Below are 13,871 nucleotides of genomic sequence, written 5' to 3'. Positions count from 1 at the left end.
TCCGCCCTGCATTCTGAGCAAGTGTATCAGCACAAAGTGCAGCCCTCCCCTTTTGCAACTGGGAGCGGTTTCTGCCATGCAGCGTAGCAAAACGGGAGCAGAGCACTTTGTGCTGATACAAGGGCAGCTCTCCCCTGCAGCCCGGTCCAGCAGCACTGTGCAGGGCCAGGGACCAGGTTTTGTTGTGCTGGGGAGCTCAGCCACGTGTCCGGCTCGCACAGAGCCCAACACCCTGTTCTGAGCAGCAGGGTAAGGGGGCCAGGGGGCAGGAAGGTTCTGGAGGTGGCAGTCAAGAAACGGGGGGGGGCTTTTGGGGGGGAGTGGAGAAAGTTTTGGGCAGTCAGGGTACAGGTAGGGGGTAGGGTCCTGGGGGGCAGTTGGGGGGGTCTTAGGAGGGGGCAGTTAGGGGACAAGGAACAGGGAGTCTTAGGTAGGGGGTGGGGTTCTGGAGGGCAGTTAGGAACAGGGGTCCCAGAAGGGGGCAGTCAGGGGACAAGGAGCGGGGTGGGGGGCTGAGAGTTCTGGGGGGGAGTTGTCAGGGGGCAGGAGTGGGGAGAGGGATCGGAGCAGTCAGGGGACAGGGAGCAGAGGGGTTTAGATGGGTTGCGAGTTCTGGGGGGGCTGTCAGGGGGCAGGAGTGCGGAGAGGGATCGGAGCAGTCAGGGGACAGGGAGCAGAGGGGTTTAGATGGGTTGCGAGTTCTGGGGGGGGCTGTCACGGGGCAGGAGTGCGGAGAGGGATCGGAGCAGTCAGGGGACAGGGAGCAGAGGGGTTTAGATGGGTTGGGAGTTCTGGGGGGGGCTGTCGGGGCAGGAGTGCGGAGAGGGATCGGAGCAGTCAGGGGACAGGGAGCAGAGGGGTTTAGATGGGTTGGGAGTTCTGGGGGGGGCTGTCAGGGGGTGGGGAGTGGTTGGATGGGGCGTGGGAGTCCCAGGGGTCTGTCTGGGGGTGGGGTTGTGGATAAGGGTTGGGGCAGTCAGGGGACAAGAGGCAGGGAGGCTTAGATAGGGAGTGGAGTCCTGGGGGGCAGTTAGGGGCAGGGGTCCCAGGAGGGGGCAGTCAGGGGACAAGGAACGGGGGGAGGGTTGGGGGTTCTGGGGGGGCAGGAAGTGGGAGGGGCAGGGGCGGGGCTAGGGCGGAGCTCCTCCCGTCCTCTTTTTTGCTTGCTGAAATATGGTAACCCTAGCTAAACACCATCCCTAACCTTAAAACTAACCCCTAACTGTAACCGTATACCCCACCCCTAACCCGAAAACTTACTCCTACCCATAAATATAACCCTGTACTCAATCCCTAACCGTAAAACTAACCCCTACCCATAACTGTAGCCCTATACCCCATCCTTAACTCTAAAATTCACCCCACACATAACAATAACCCTATACCCCATCCCTAACTCAAAAAAATAAACTGTTCTCATAATTGTAACCCTGTACCCCTCCCTAAACCTGAAACTAACACCTAACTATAACTGTAACCCTATATGCCTGTATGCATCCGAAGAAGTGGGCTGTAGTCCATGAAAGCTTATGCTCTAATAAATTTGTTAGTCTCTAAGGTGCCACAAGTACTCCTGTTCTTTTTGCGGATACAGACTAACACAGCTGCTACTCTGAAACCTGTAACCCTACATGCCATCCCTAAACTGTAATGGTGCGGTACTCACCCCTGTGGTGCCTCCTGCTGTCGTCCTGGGAATTAGCTCTTTTTCCAGCTTTGGAGTGCCCTCTGCAGACCCATTTCCCACTGCCGCTGGGCCCCGTGTCCCTCCCTGCACTCTGGTGCCCTGTTATCTGGGGTAATGCCCCCTGGCAGTAACCCCTCACTCTGAGGGTCCCCCTCCCTGGGGAACCCCCACCCCCTATCCCCACCTCACCTCAGGCATAGGCTACTGCCAGTCACCAACTAGTCCCCGCTCCCTGGGGCGGGATGTAGTATAAGCCACTCATCACAGGCAAGGGGGGTTTGGGACCTGCTGCCTTTCTCTGCAACCCAGTACCTCTATGGAGCCTTGGACAAGGCCCTGCTGCCTGGGGAGTTGCCAGCCTGGAGTTCCTCGGCCCCTCTGGCCTTTCCCCAGCCCTGCCTTACTCTAGGTACCCTGAGCTTCCCAGCAGCCAGGCCCATCTTTCTCTGAAACCAGAGAGAGACTGTGTCTGCTCCGGGCTTCCCTTGCCTTTATAGGGCCAGCTGGGTCTGTCTGGGGCGTGGCCACAGCTGAGGCTGCCTCCCCAATCAGCCCAGCATAAGGCTCCCAGCCCTCTCCAAGGGCGGCTTTTAACCCCTTTCAGGCCAGGAGCGGGTGACCACCCCACTACACACACACCCCCTCAAGATCACCACCCCTGGGGGTAGGGAGGTCTCCTAGCCTGGACCAGTCACCCTTGCACCTCCAGAGCCGCCTACTTCTTTTTGGACTCCACCAGCTGCTTCTGCATGTGGACCTCCTCATCCACGATGGCTGCATATTCTTTAGTGAAGTCCAGAGCACTCGCTTCAGCCTCATGGAGGGCCTGCTCTGTAGCCTCCAGTCGCGCATGCAGACCAGACTCCCCCAAGCCTTCTTCCTTCAGGGTCTGGATCATAGAATCATAGAATATCAGGGTTGGAAGGGACCTCAGGAGGTCATCTAGTCCAACCCCCTGCTCAAAGCAGGACCAATCCCCAGACAGATTTTTGCCCCAGATCCCTAAATGGCCCCCTCAAGGATTGAACTCTCAACCCTGGGTTTAGCAGGCCAACGCTCAAACCTCTGAGCTATCCCTTCCCCCCATGCCTACTGCGACCTGCTCCACTACCTCCTGAGACCCGGCCTCTTGCGGAGACCACTCTGTCCCAGTCTCCTTGTCCGCTATCCCCCATGGGTGGCTCCCGGGCAGATCTACTGCCCTCTCTGCAACAGCTACCTGGCCAGACCTTGACCCGTTTGGGTCCTCAGGCCCCTCCACCAGAGTTTGCCCTCCTCCGAGGGGGCAGTTCCTTTTCATGTGGCCCCGTTCATGGCAGCCAAAGCAGGCTCGCTGGCCCTTTGCTGCCTGGGGCCCCGGCTTCTTCTGTTGGTCCTTCTCAGGGCCAGCCCTCCTTGGTGCCCTCATAGGTGCCCCTGCCACCCACAGACCCAACACCTTCTTCTCCTCCTGACTTCCCTCGCCAGGTGGCCTCTCATAGGGGCTTGTCCCTTCCCTCATCCTGGGTGAGGCTCCCTGCCCCGTCCCAGTAGGGACAAGTTACCCTTACATGTCCACGCCACCCACAGGTGTAACACGCCCGGTGCTCTGCCCTGGGCCTCCTGGCCCCAGCTCTGGGCTTCTCCCACCAGTCTTGGTGGTCCTTTGGGAACTCCCTCCCCAGGAGTTTCCCCAGGGCCCGCTGCTCCTCTGCCAGCTGCCCCAATTTGCCTGCAAGGCCCATTGAGCCTCCCCCTGTCTCTGCTGAGTCTCCCCGAGCTCTTGCATAAGTCTCTCAAGCCTCTCAGGCTGTCGGACTGCCCATTTCCTCAGGGGACCAGACCCTGGAGCCCAGCCTGGAATGGCAGAGGAACCCTCCGCAAAGAACACCTACGCATAATCCAGCTCCATTATCCCCTTGCTTCTCTCAGGCAATAGTTCACAGTCCTTGCCCTGGCCCTTTGTGTCGGGGCAGACCGCTTCTGCCCACATTCTCCACCAATTGTAAGCGATGTGGGACTCACCCCTGCAGCGCCTCCTGCTGTCGTCCTGGAAATTAGCTCTTTTTCCAGCCTTGGAGCACCCTCTGCAGGCTGATGTCCCACTGCCGCTGGGCCCTCACCCCTCTCCCTGGACTCCGGTGCCTCGTTATCTGGGGTGCTGCCCCCGGCAGTAACCCCTCACTCTCGGGGTCTCCCCTCCCTGGGGAACCTCCATCCCCTATCCCCACCTCGCCTCAGTCATAGGCTACTGCCAGTCACCAACTAGCCCCCGCTCCCTGGGGCAGAATGCAGTATAAGCCACTCATCACAGGCAAGGGGTTTTTGGGACCTGCTGCCTTTCTCTGCAACCCAGTACCTCTATGGAGCCTTGGACAAGGCCCTGCTGCCTGGAGAGTTGCCAGCCTGGACCTCCCCAGCCCCTCTGGCCTTTCCCCAGCCTGCCTTACTCTAGGTACCCTGAGCTTCCCAGCAGCCAGGCCCCTCTTTCTCTGAAACCTAGGGTGACCAGACGTCCCGATTTTGTTGGGACTGTCCCGATATTTGCTCGTTTGTCCCGCATCCCGACCAATGTTTGGTCGGGACACTGGACAAACAAGCAATTTTTGCCCTCCACTCTGGCTCGCGCCCCCTCCCTCACCCCAACTCCGCCCCCTCCTTCCCCCATTGGATAGCTCCCCAAATCCTCGCCCTGGCCCCACCCCCTCAACTGCCCCATTGGATTCCTCCCCAAATCCCCGCCTCTTTCCGAAGCACGCCGCATTCCTCCTCCCTCCCAGGCAAGCGCTGGAGGGAGGAGGCCCGGGGGACAGCGGGGTGAGTCCGGCCTGGCCCTGGCCCTGGCCCAATCGCAGGCAGGAGGGCGGGGGGTACCTGCAGGGGGGCAGCCCCGGGTCCAGCCTGGGGAACCGGCTCCCTACACGCCCATGGGTCGGGGGGCAGCAGCTGTCCGCGTGGGGACTCTGGTTCCTCGGGGCTTCACCTCCGCCACGTGCGCCCCGGCCCCGGAGGGGTGTAGCTGGCGCTGGGTGCCAGGCACATGCCTCTGCCTGACATGCGGCGAGGGAGAGGCGGAGGAGCGGCTGAAAGGGCCGGTCGGGCGGCGGCTCCGCCGCGGGGCCGGGGGGCAGGGCGGGGGGAGCAGTGCGTGCCTGGCTGGGTGTGCAACCCTAGGTGAGGCGATCCCGTCCCGCGATGCTTGGGTGAGTCCCGGCCTGGGGGCCACGGCAAGGTCCCGCTTCTCCAGCGGGGTGTAGCCCAGTGGCGTGAAGGTCGCTACAGCTTCGCACTCCCGGGCCCGCGGGGAGCTGAAGCCTGCCAGGGAAGTCTCCGCGCAGGGACTTGGCGGGGGTGCTCCCCCTGTCCGTGCCCATCTCCGCGGCATCGGGCTCCGGGCGGGGGTTGTTGCATCCCGGGACCCGGGGGCCGCTGTTTACATCTGCGTGTGGCTGGCACCAGCCTAGGCGCTTCCCGCTTGTTCGTGCTTTTTTTTTTTTTCTCTCCCTACCGGCTTTTTTATTTTTTGGCTCCGCCCCCTTCCCTCCCCCCCCCGCGTCCCGATATTTTGCCTCTGTGATCTGGTCACCCTACTGAAACCAGAGAGAGGCTGTGTCTGCTCCGGGCTTCCCTTGCCTTTATAGGGCCAGCTGGGTCTGTTTGGGGCATGGCCACAGCTGAGGCTGCCTCCCCAATCAGCCCAGCCAAAGGCTCCCAGCCCGCTCCAAGGGCTGGCTTTTAACCCCTTTAAGCCAGGAGCGGATGACCACTCCACTACATAAACCTAAAACTAATCCCTACCCATCATTGTAAACCTATAACCCAGTGGTTCTTATGCTTTACTGTAGCCTTCACCCCTTTGGTTCTCAAAAATAAGTTCTTGCACCTGTCGGAGAAAAACAGAGTTCTCACTATTTGTTTAGGTATAGCAAGTCAGATGCTTTATTAACTCTCACAATTGCGCAGAGGGAGAGAGCTAAGCAGGTCTCTCTACAGGTAAACAATTACAGCAAGCATTTATACCTTTTGTTACAGACAATAATGAGCAACAGTTGCATTTTGTTTATACATAGGTCATTCTGATATCTTGTTTTGCTCACTAACGTAGACTCTTAGTCTACATTCCATATTATCTACACAAGGTCGCAGCAACTTCTCACACAGTTCTTTCCCACTTGCCTCACACATTCCTCGCTTCTACAAATCTCGCGTTATTAGGGTTACAGTTAGCCTGACTCTTGCTAACAAACTGTCATGCATTGCATCCCCTTCCTGTCAGTTCTTTCTCTGCTTCCACAACCCCCCCCCCCTTTTGTACTACTAGTACAACAAACATTTTCAAATCTCTATTTGCATTAAATCTCGGAATTCAGATTCTACATCAGATGCTTCAACCTTAGGGGTTTTGATTGGATGTAATGACAATGCATGATGAGCATGGACATGAAAGGTATTACTATTATTACGTCCTTTACAACAACAACAACATACTCCTGCACAACACAAGCAATAACATTCCCATAGCAATAATATGATGGGGTTGTTGTACAATCTTAGTCATATAACACAATACATCATACTTAGTACATAAGGTGGATACTCTATAAGCTGTCTGAAAAGCATACTTTTTAACTTGATACATATTTTGAAGCATGTGAATTTGCCCTTGTACTTCAGAGATTTTCTGAACCTCTGGTAACAGTGAAAGCAAATTTTGAAATCGATCAGGTACTAAACTAGTCCAATTAAAGGGTATCTGGAACCTAAGGACTACTTGCAAAATTCTATCTGCAGGCCAGTAAATAATATGATTGCCTGCAGTGGTAATGAGATTAAAATGTATGTCTTGCAATGTGGTGGCTTTAACATACACACAGCTATCATTAGCTTAAAAAATAAGTGTCCTGTCAGGGTAGTTCCTTGTCCCCTACCCTCCCAGCAAACGTAGTCATGAAGAGTAACAACTTCTCCTGGCTTCGGTTTACGGATACACTGAAGCTGTGGGGGTTGTAACGGCCAAAATGTCCATTGACTCCCTAACCCCATCCAAATGTCAGATGTAATCCCAGGAGCACTGACTAAAAATCGATTGGGCATACCAGGAGGTCTAATTTCCCAGATGTCCCGGTGAATTACCCAATCCCACATGCATCCTCCCCATGGACCCGGCAGGATTCGGTATGTGGGAGCCCACACCCCCTGAACCGGTCCATATGCTTGGAAGGAGCACTGAGAACGTCCACACTTCCACCCAGAAAGTTTCCAAGTATGTCTCCATGGCCACAGATCAGATGGTACTCCTGATGTTTCTGTAAGGGCAGTGGGCCAAGCCTGGTGCTCTAGATCATTCCGAATGGCCATTAGCTGGTCCTTCAAGAAATCCTGAATCTCTGAGCATGCTAGATCCCACTGCAATGCCTTCCCAGCCTCAGTGATATTCAATACCATCTCTGTCAGCAACTTCTGGGTCATTGAACTAAGGGCGGAAATAACATGTAACTCATCAACTCCAGCCTGTACCTGGGTTAGTTGTGCTCCAGAAACAAGGCCAATGGCCTTCTCTAGTTGCCCCAATTTCTCATCATGTTCTTGGTTCTTAAAAATATTCCAAACTGCTGCTGCATTATTGGCCCCATCCCAAAGGGATCCGGTCAAGTCTCTCTTCTTTCTAGAGGAAATAACTCAAGCCCTCTGTTGTGCTAATCTAATGGCAGCCCCCTGTGAGCAATTATAAATTCTTGGGGTTCACTGGTAGTGATATCATATACTTTTATCTCCACTGATCCATTCAATTGTTCGCTTATATGGGATATCCCGAACCTTAAAAATATATTTTTTCAAACAATATTTAAATAAATCACTGAAGTGTGAAGGCCTTAGTCATTGGTTTTATCAAATATATGGCATTGTCTGTATTTGGATGTGTTACAGGGGTAATAGTGTAATGGAGGAGATGGCAGGGGCAATGGCAACAAGGTGCCTTTGGTACTTATCATTTAAAATCCAATTAGGGAGGGCAATACATGCTGAAGGACTTATCCAAAACACAGGGCGCAGCCTGTAGAATAAACCCCAAAATCCAATCAATACCACGTTCCCAAGCATGGGTCCCACAAGTTTCTTCCTGCCAGTGTATAATTCTTTGTTTCTTCACCAGGTCAGTTCTTAATGTCTCTTGTTGTCAGGAATCCCTGGACTTTGTGGTTTCAGTGAAGCAAGTGTTCCTTCTTCTCTTTTCCTGAAACAGTGTGGTTTAGCATCATACAGGGGAGAGGTTACTAGCACATCACCCTGTAATGGTTTTGCTTCTTCTAGAAAAATCCAGAGGCACAGTAGGTCTGTCAGTGGACAAGGGAGAGGTTACTAGCACTTCACCTTGTCTTTTTTTTCTTTCTTTCTTTTTCCTGCTGTCCAGAAGACACAGCAGAGCTAGAAGGAGAAATAGGCTTATCATCAGTCGGAGAGTCCTCCCGAGGTGGAGGGGTCTTTTTACAGTGAGAAGCATGGGTCCAGGCAGGTAGTCCTTGGCACTTCACAGTGGTGGTGGTTAACAGGACTTGGAAAGGGCCTTTCCAGTGTGGAGCCAAAGCAGTCTTTCGTTGATGGACTTTACGTAGACTCAGTCTCCTTGTTTCAATGAATGGCAGGGCTGCTAGGGTCTTTGGGTAGCACTTCTTTTATCTGTGAGAAAAGAAACCTAACACATTTCATTAATGCCTGGCAATGTTTTGCAGATCTCATAGTTGCTTGGGCACATTCAGGCCCCCCTTTTCTTGGCTGTCAGCCAAGTCTTAGCTGTGGGTAGTATCCTTGGATGGTGCCAGCATCTTATCTTTGGACTGAGCTTGCTAGCTATTTTTCCTCAGTTAACTCGTTCTGTTCTTTTTCCTTCTCCCCTTCTTGGCTTCTTTTAACCTACAAAGGAAACTTCCACTCTTCACTCATACACCTTTTCCCAACAATGAACACATACACATTGCCATTATACAGTACATTAGTCTTATTATTCAATGTATGCCATGTACACCCTTCCAGTAAAATAACTTTATTACAGAGCTTTGGAGCAACAAACCAGGACAAGCACACCCACTTTTGAGGAGTCCACTCGGTACAACCTCTTATGTCCAATAGCTTTTCTCCCTCCCCAGCCCTCTGGCTAGAAATCTGAAGTAGCCAGAAGGATCCCATGGGCAATATGGGGAGTGGGTTAACCTTCCATGTCCTTGCTTCCAAAGACTGTTGGTATGCAAATTTTAACAACAATTTTTTTCAATTAAAAAAAATCTGGCCAATGAAGTTTCTTTTTCTTACTTAAGCAAATGTATTAGACTTTAGTATATCACATTTTCCTGATTTATCCAAACACTTTTTGTATTCCAAGTTGAATAAAAACAAGTATCTGCTTTTTGATTTAACCCTTCTATTTAATTTTGAACTAGACTGTCTTATGAAAATATTAAACCCAACAATTCTGGCCACAAGACAAACACCACAAGACAGGACAAAGAACACAAAAATAATTCCTATTGTACCAGTAAATGCATGGTACATTGAATGCTGTTCAGCTGGCATCCGTTTTCTCTGATGATCTGAAAGACAAAAGAACAGAGGTCTACCCCTTCTGGGCAGTCAGTCATTGCTTAAAATATTTCCTTTATATACACACATACTCTTGTTGATTTTAGACAAAACAGAGGAATTACCCCATATTTCCTTGTATTTGTTTCATAGGCAGCCCAGGTTTCAGTGGCTTCTACCTTATTAGTTAGAAAATTGCATTAATACAGATGCTTTCTGGCTTGCTTCCAGATTCAAAGCTATCCACAGCTTAAAAATTCTTATGTAAAAAGGGACACAATTAACTTTCCCAGACTTTTGATTGCCTTTTACTTCTAACTCCTGCTTTCAAACACCCAGCGATCTGAAAAAGACAACACAACCTATATTGGTAGGTTTGCATTTCTTTTACCTCTGCTACAATATACACTGCACATGTTCTGGGGAAAATGCACATCCTCTCCACAATTCAATTTCCACAACACTAGCCACATCAATTTCTACACAAGGTGTAACTGTTTCTTTTGTGCTTACAAAATCTCCATGCACCCCTAGTAAAGTGACAGCTCGACCACACAGAGCCAGGGGCACTGTCCTTCTCTCTCTTTTTACCAGATCTTTTATCTGCTATTTTGTTACCCAAAAACAAATTCAAATCTTTATTCTTTCCTGAACACTGGGTAAAAGCCATTTACTTAACATATAATTCAAAGGGCTATCCTTAGAGGGTTTTACCAGAGACCCACCCATCTGCCTGCTGATACTCTAACAGAGAATTACACAGAGAACAGAGGGAATTATGGCCTAATAGGATCCTATTACAGGAATTTCTACTAATACTGACCACTACAGGGGACAGGACAGAAGGATCCCAATTCAACCTCAGAGCTTCATTGCACGCGATGGCTTCCACTCTGAGGAATTACGAATGAGAGGCTCAGTTCCGTCCACACACCTAACACCTAAATGTATAAGACAGAAATTCATTAACCGGAGTCGCCATTAACTGTCACCAAAATATCGGGTCCACCTAGCTGAGAGCCAATAACAGCCAGACAGGGATAAGGAAGAGTTGCTTTATTCAGCAGAAGAAAGGAGAGCCTTGCACCTTGGTACAAAGACTCTGTCTTACACACATTTTACCATTTCAATTATTATCCTGGGGATTTGAAATCCCCATGCTTATAATTACTTACTCCTTTCCTTCCACTATGCCCTCAAAGTTTCCAACCTGTTCTCCAATCTCTCTATCTATTGCCTGCCCGCTTGGGCCCGATCCTGCTTTTCTTGCTGAACCGTCCCTTCCATGGGCACCAGCTTTTTCACTACCAATTTAGATAGGAGGGTGGGCTTCTCAACTAGCCCCCACCCTTCCTGGTCTCTTCTCTTAAACATTCTTACTCACAAGGCTACCCGAGTCCTCCCTCGTGAGGCTTGCCACTTGGGCAAAACGCATGACCCATTGGCGTTTAACTATTCAATTTTCTCTTGTGGCAAACACACTGCTCTTACAGCATATGCAAACACAAATGGTTAAATTCTGACAAGTCCCTGAAGGACCGGTACTTGCTTAGCCAGTGCTTCCTTTTCTGCCTGGAAGTCCTGTCTCAAGGCTTGCAACTTGCCCAGGGCGTAGGTTTGAGTTGCTGCCTGGTTCATGATCTATGCTCTTAATTGCTCAATTCTAGTTATCAAGTACACAACTCTTCCCTTTTCTCCAACTTCTCTATTGCCCAGTCCTGCTACGACTGGGGTAGATCCACCTGACACCCTTCCCGGTCAGCCGGGGTGGAAAGAGGAATGCTAAATCCCTCTCCGGTTCTCAGACTTACTGCGGCTGAGAGTAGGCACACTTTCATACTCACACACGTACGTCCAGACTGGCCACGTCTGTGTATAACGTTCAGAGAAGGTGCTGTGCAATCTCCAACTTGCTTCCTCTCTTGGGAGGGCAGTTCTTTTACACCCTGAGGTCTCCTGGGGTGTCTTTTCAGTGATTCCAATCCAGGCCAGCTGCCTGTGGCTTCTTCAGCTTCCCCAAACCACGCCAGCTCCAGGGTCGCAAAGGCAGACTGTTGGATCTCACTGGACAGTTAAGCTTTGCAAATGTAATCTCAGCACTGTAACTTGTATTGCCTTTGGTTTGACTATGTCTATATTTTTTCACAGTCAGCTGGGGCCGAAAGCAGTTTTTCTTTGTACTTAGCCTGGTCTGCATTGATTCTTGACCTTGAACGCAGATTAACTTTCTCTTTATCTCTGGACCAAGCTGAATTTCAAATTAACCCGTTCCTTTCCTCAATAGACAAATTGCTCCCATTGTGTGTCAGAGGCTTTTTGGTGATTAAAAGCTCCTCTGAGATGTATGATCTTATCTAGATTGAAGGTACCTTCTAGTGGGCATTGTTTAGATGAATTTTTCACGCGTGTAATGATTTCAATTCTCTAAATACCTGCAGGTTTTAGTGCCATAATGTACGTACATGAAATAAGCTGGGGTACCCTTAGTGGGTGAGAGGGAATCCTTAGACTGTCCCCCACCCATTTTCCAATCACACACACAGGGAGGAGGATGCCCTGTCCGCGCTAGCGGCACATAAACTAAGGATCTCTCCCTACAGGGTATTCACACAGGAGAGACTAACGAGGATGGCCACGACCCTCCTACACCTCCCTTCAGCAAAGAGCGTCGGCTAGTCTCAGAGAGACGGCGCCGCTTACTCTGTTGCATCCAGTGAGATGATCAGACTGTCAGTGGCTCACACAGAGAGGAAAAGGGGGAGGGAAGATGGGTTCACACACTCCTAGACCCAGGTAGCCTCCTCGCCCGACGATGCCAGGCCGAGTTAGCCCACCGTGGGTCGGATCTCCTAAAAGATCCTCTAGTTACCGGGCTTGCGTTAGAGTAGTTCTGGTCACGAGCCAAAAGACTTCGCAGAATACTCTGGGCGTCTTCCGGTAACACTCAATTCACACTGGTGTACACACACACACACACACACACACACACCAAGGCCTTATTCCAGGTACTATTCCCAAGTACCTCCAGGTACTATTCCCAAGTACCTCGATGCATCACTTGAGGCGGTAAAAACCCCTCTTGAGGCGGTAACAACCCCTCAACACAGGTGCAAACCCTATGCACCTAGCATATGCAAACAGGGGGCGGCAAACAATTCCCCTATTACGCCGCTCAGCATCTGACCTTGCTGCACAGTCAATAAGTTCGGATGGCGTGAGCCCAACAGGGACAGACGGCCCCACGGACAGTCCTCCTCCGACACCCCAATAGAGATTTCAAAAGGTCTCTTACCTCTATTGTGGCACCATGGGGTTCAAAGGGGAACGATCTGTAGCAGCTGCCGGTGCCTCTGCGGGCGTTGCCATCCCGGACGAGCCCCCAAATTGTCGGAGAAAAACAGAGTTCTCACTATTTGTTTAGGTATAGCAAGTCAGATGCTTTATTAACTCTCACAATTGCGCAGAGGGAGAGAGCTAAGCAGGTCTCTCAACAGGTAAACAATTACAGCAAGCATTTATACCTTTTATTACAGACAATAATGAGCAACAGTTGCATTTTGTTTATACATAGGTCATTCTGATATCTTGTTTTGCTCACTAATGTAGACTCTTAGTCTACATTCCATATTATCTACACAAGGTCGCAGCAACTTCTCACACAGTTCTTTCCCACTTGCCTCACACATTCCTCGCTTCTACAAATCTCGCGTTATTAGGGTTACAGTTAGCCTAACTCTTGCTAACGAACTGTCATGCATTGCATCCCCTTCCTGTCAGTTCTTTCTCTGCTTCCACACACCCCTTATCAGAAATCGTTGAAGTCGGTTTGTTCTTTAAACCTAGATATATCATTACTATAGAATGAAAGAGATAAAATTATATATTTATTTTAATTTCATAGTAAAAATTTAATGCAGTAATCGTTAAAAAATATATAATGCTAATAAATAAATAGGTTTGATCAAACAAAGTAGTTGAACTTAAGTTCCTGTGCTTAATATGTGTTTTTGATGATTTACCTTCTAAACAAATCTGGCATGTCTCACACACCCAGAAAGGTCATCTCGCACCTCTAGGGGATGCATCCATCCCAGGTTAAGAACCACTGCTATAACCCAATAACTGTAACCCTATAACACATCCTTAACCAAAACCTAGCCCCTACCCATAACTGTAAACCTATACCCAATTCCTAACCCTAAACTAACCCCTACCCATAAATGTAACCCTATACCCCATCCCTAAAACGAATCCCTAATCATAACTATAACACTATACCTCATCCCTAACCATGAAACTAAGCCGTACCTATAACTGTAAACCTATACCAAGTCCCTAACCCTAAAACTAACCCCTACCCATAACTATAACCCTATAACCCTTCCCTAACCCTAACTAATCCCTACCCATAACTGTAACCCTATACCCCATTCCTAACTCTAAAACTAACCCCTACCCATTAATGTAACCCTATACCCCAGCCCTAAACCAAAAACTAACCCCTAATCATAACTATAACCCTATACCCCATCCCTAACCCTAAAACTAACCCCTACTCTGGCAGTCAGTGGTTTAGGACACCAGGGCTGTGCCCTGACCAACTTGGCTAGCAAGCACTGATGAACCTATC

At 50.3% G+C, this 13,871-nt stretch overlaps 1 long non-coding RNA gene across 1 annotated transcript; it reads right to left on the bottom strand.

Annotated features, from left to right (window-relative positions):
• Positions 1-5,577: 5,577 nt before the first annotated feature.
• LOC135975896 (uncharacterized) lies at positions 5,578-13,037 on the bottom strand. Its single transcript, XR_010592982.1, has 2 exons — positions 9,196-13,037; positions 5,578-8,578 (listed from the first exon to the last, which is right to left on the bottom strand). It is a non-coding gene; the product is annotated as an uncharacterized LOC135975896 (long non-coding RNA).
• Between the last annotated feature and the right edge of the window lie 834 nt (positions 13,038-13,871).

The sequence above is a fragment of the Chrysemys picta genome, chromosome 16 (genome assembly GCF_011386835.1).
Source record: "Chrysemys picta bellii isolate R12L10 chromosome 16, ASM1138683v2, whole genome shotgun sequence".
Lineage (NCBI taxonomy): Eukaryota > Metazoa > Chordata > Testudines > Emydidae > Chrysemys > Chrysemys picta.
Note: the sequence above shows the minus strand (reverse complement) of the source record. Positions and strands in the feature narration are given on the sequence as shown.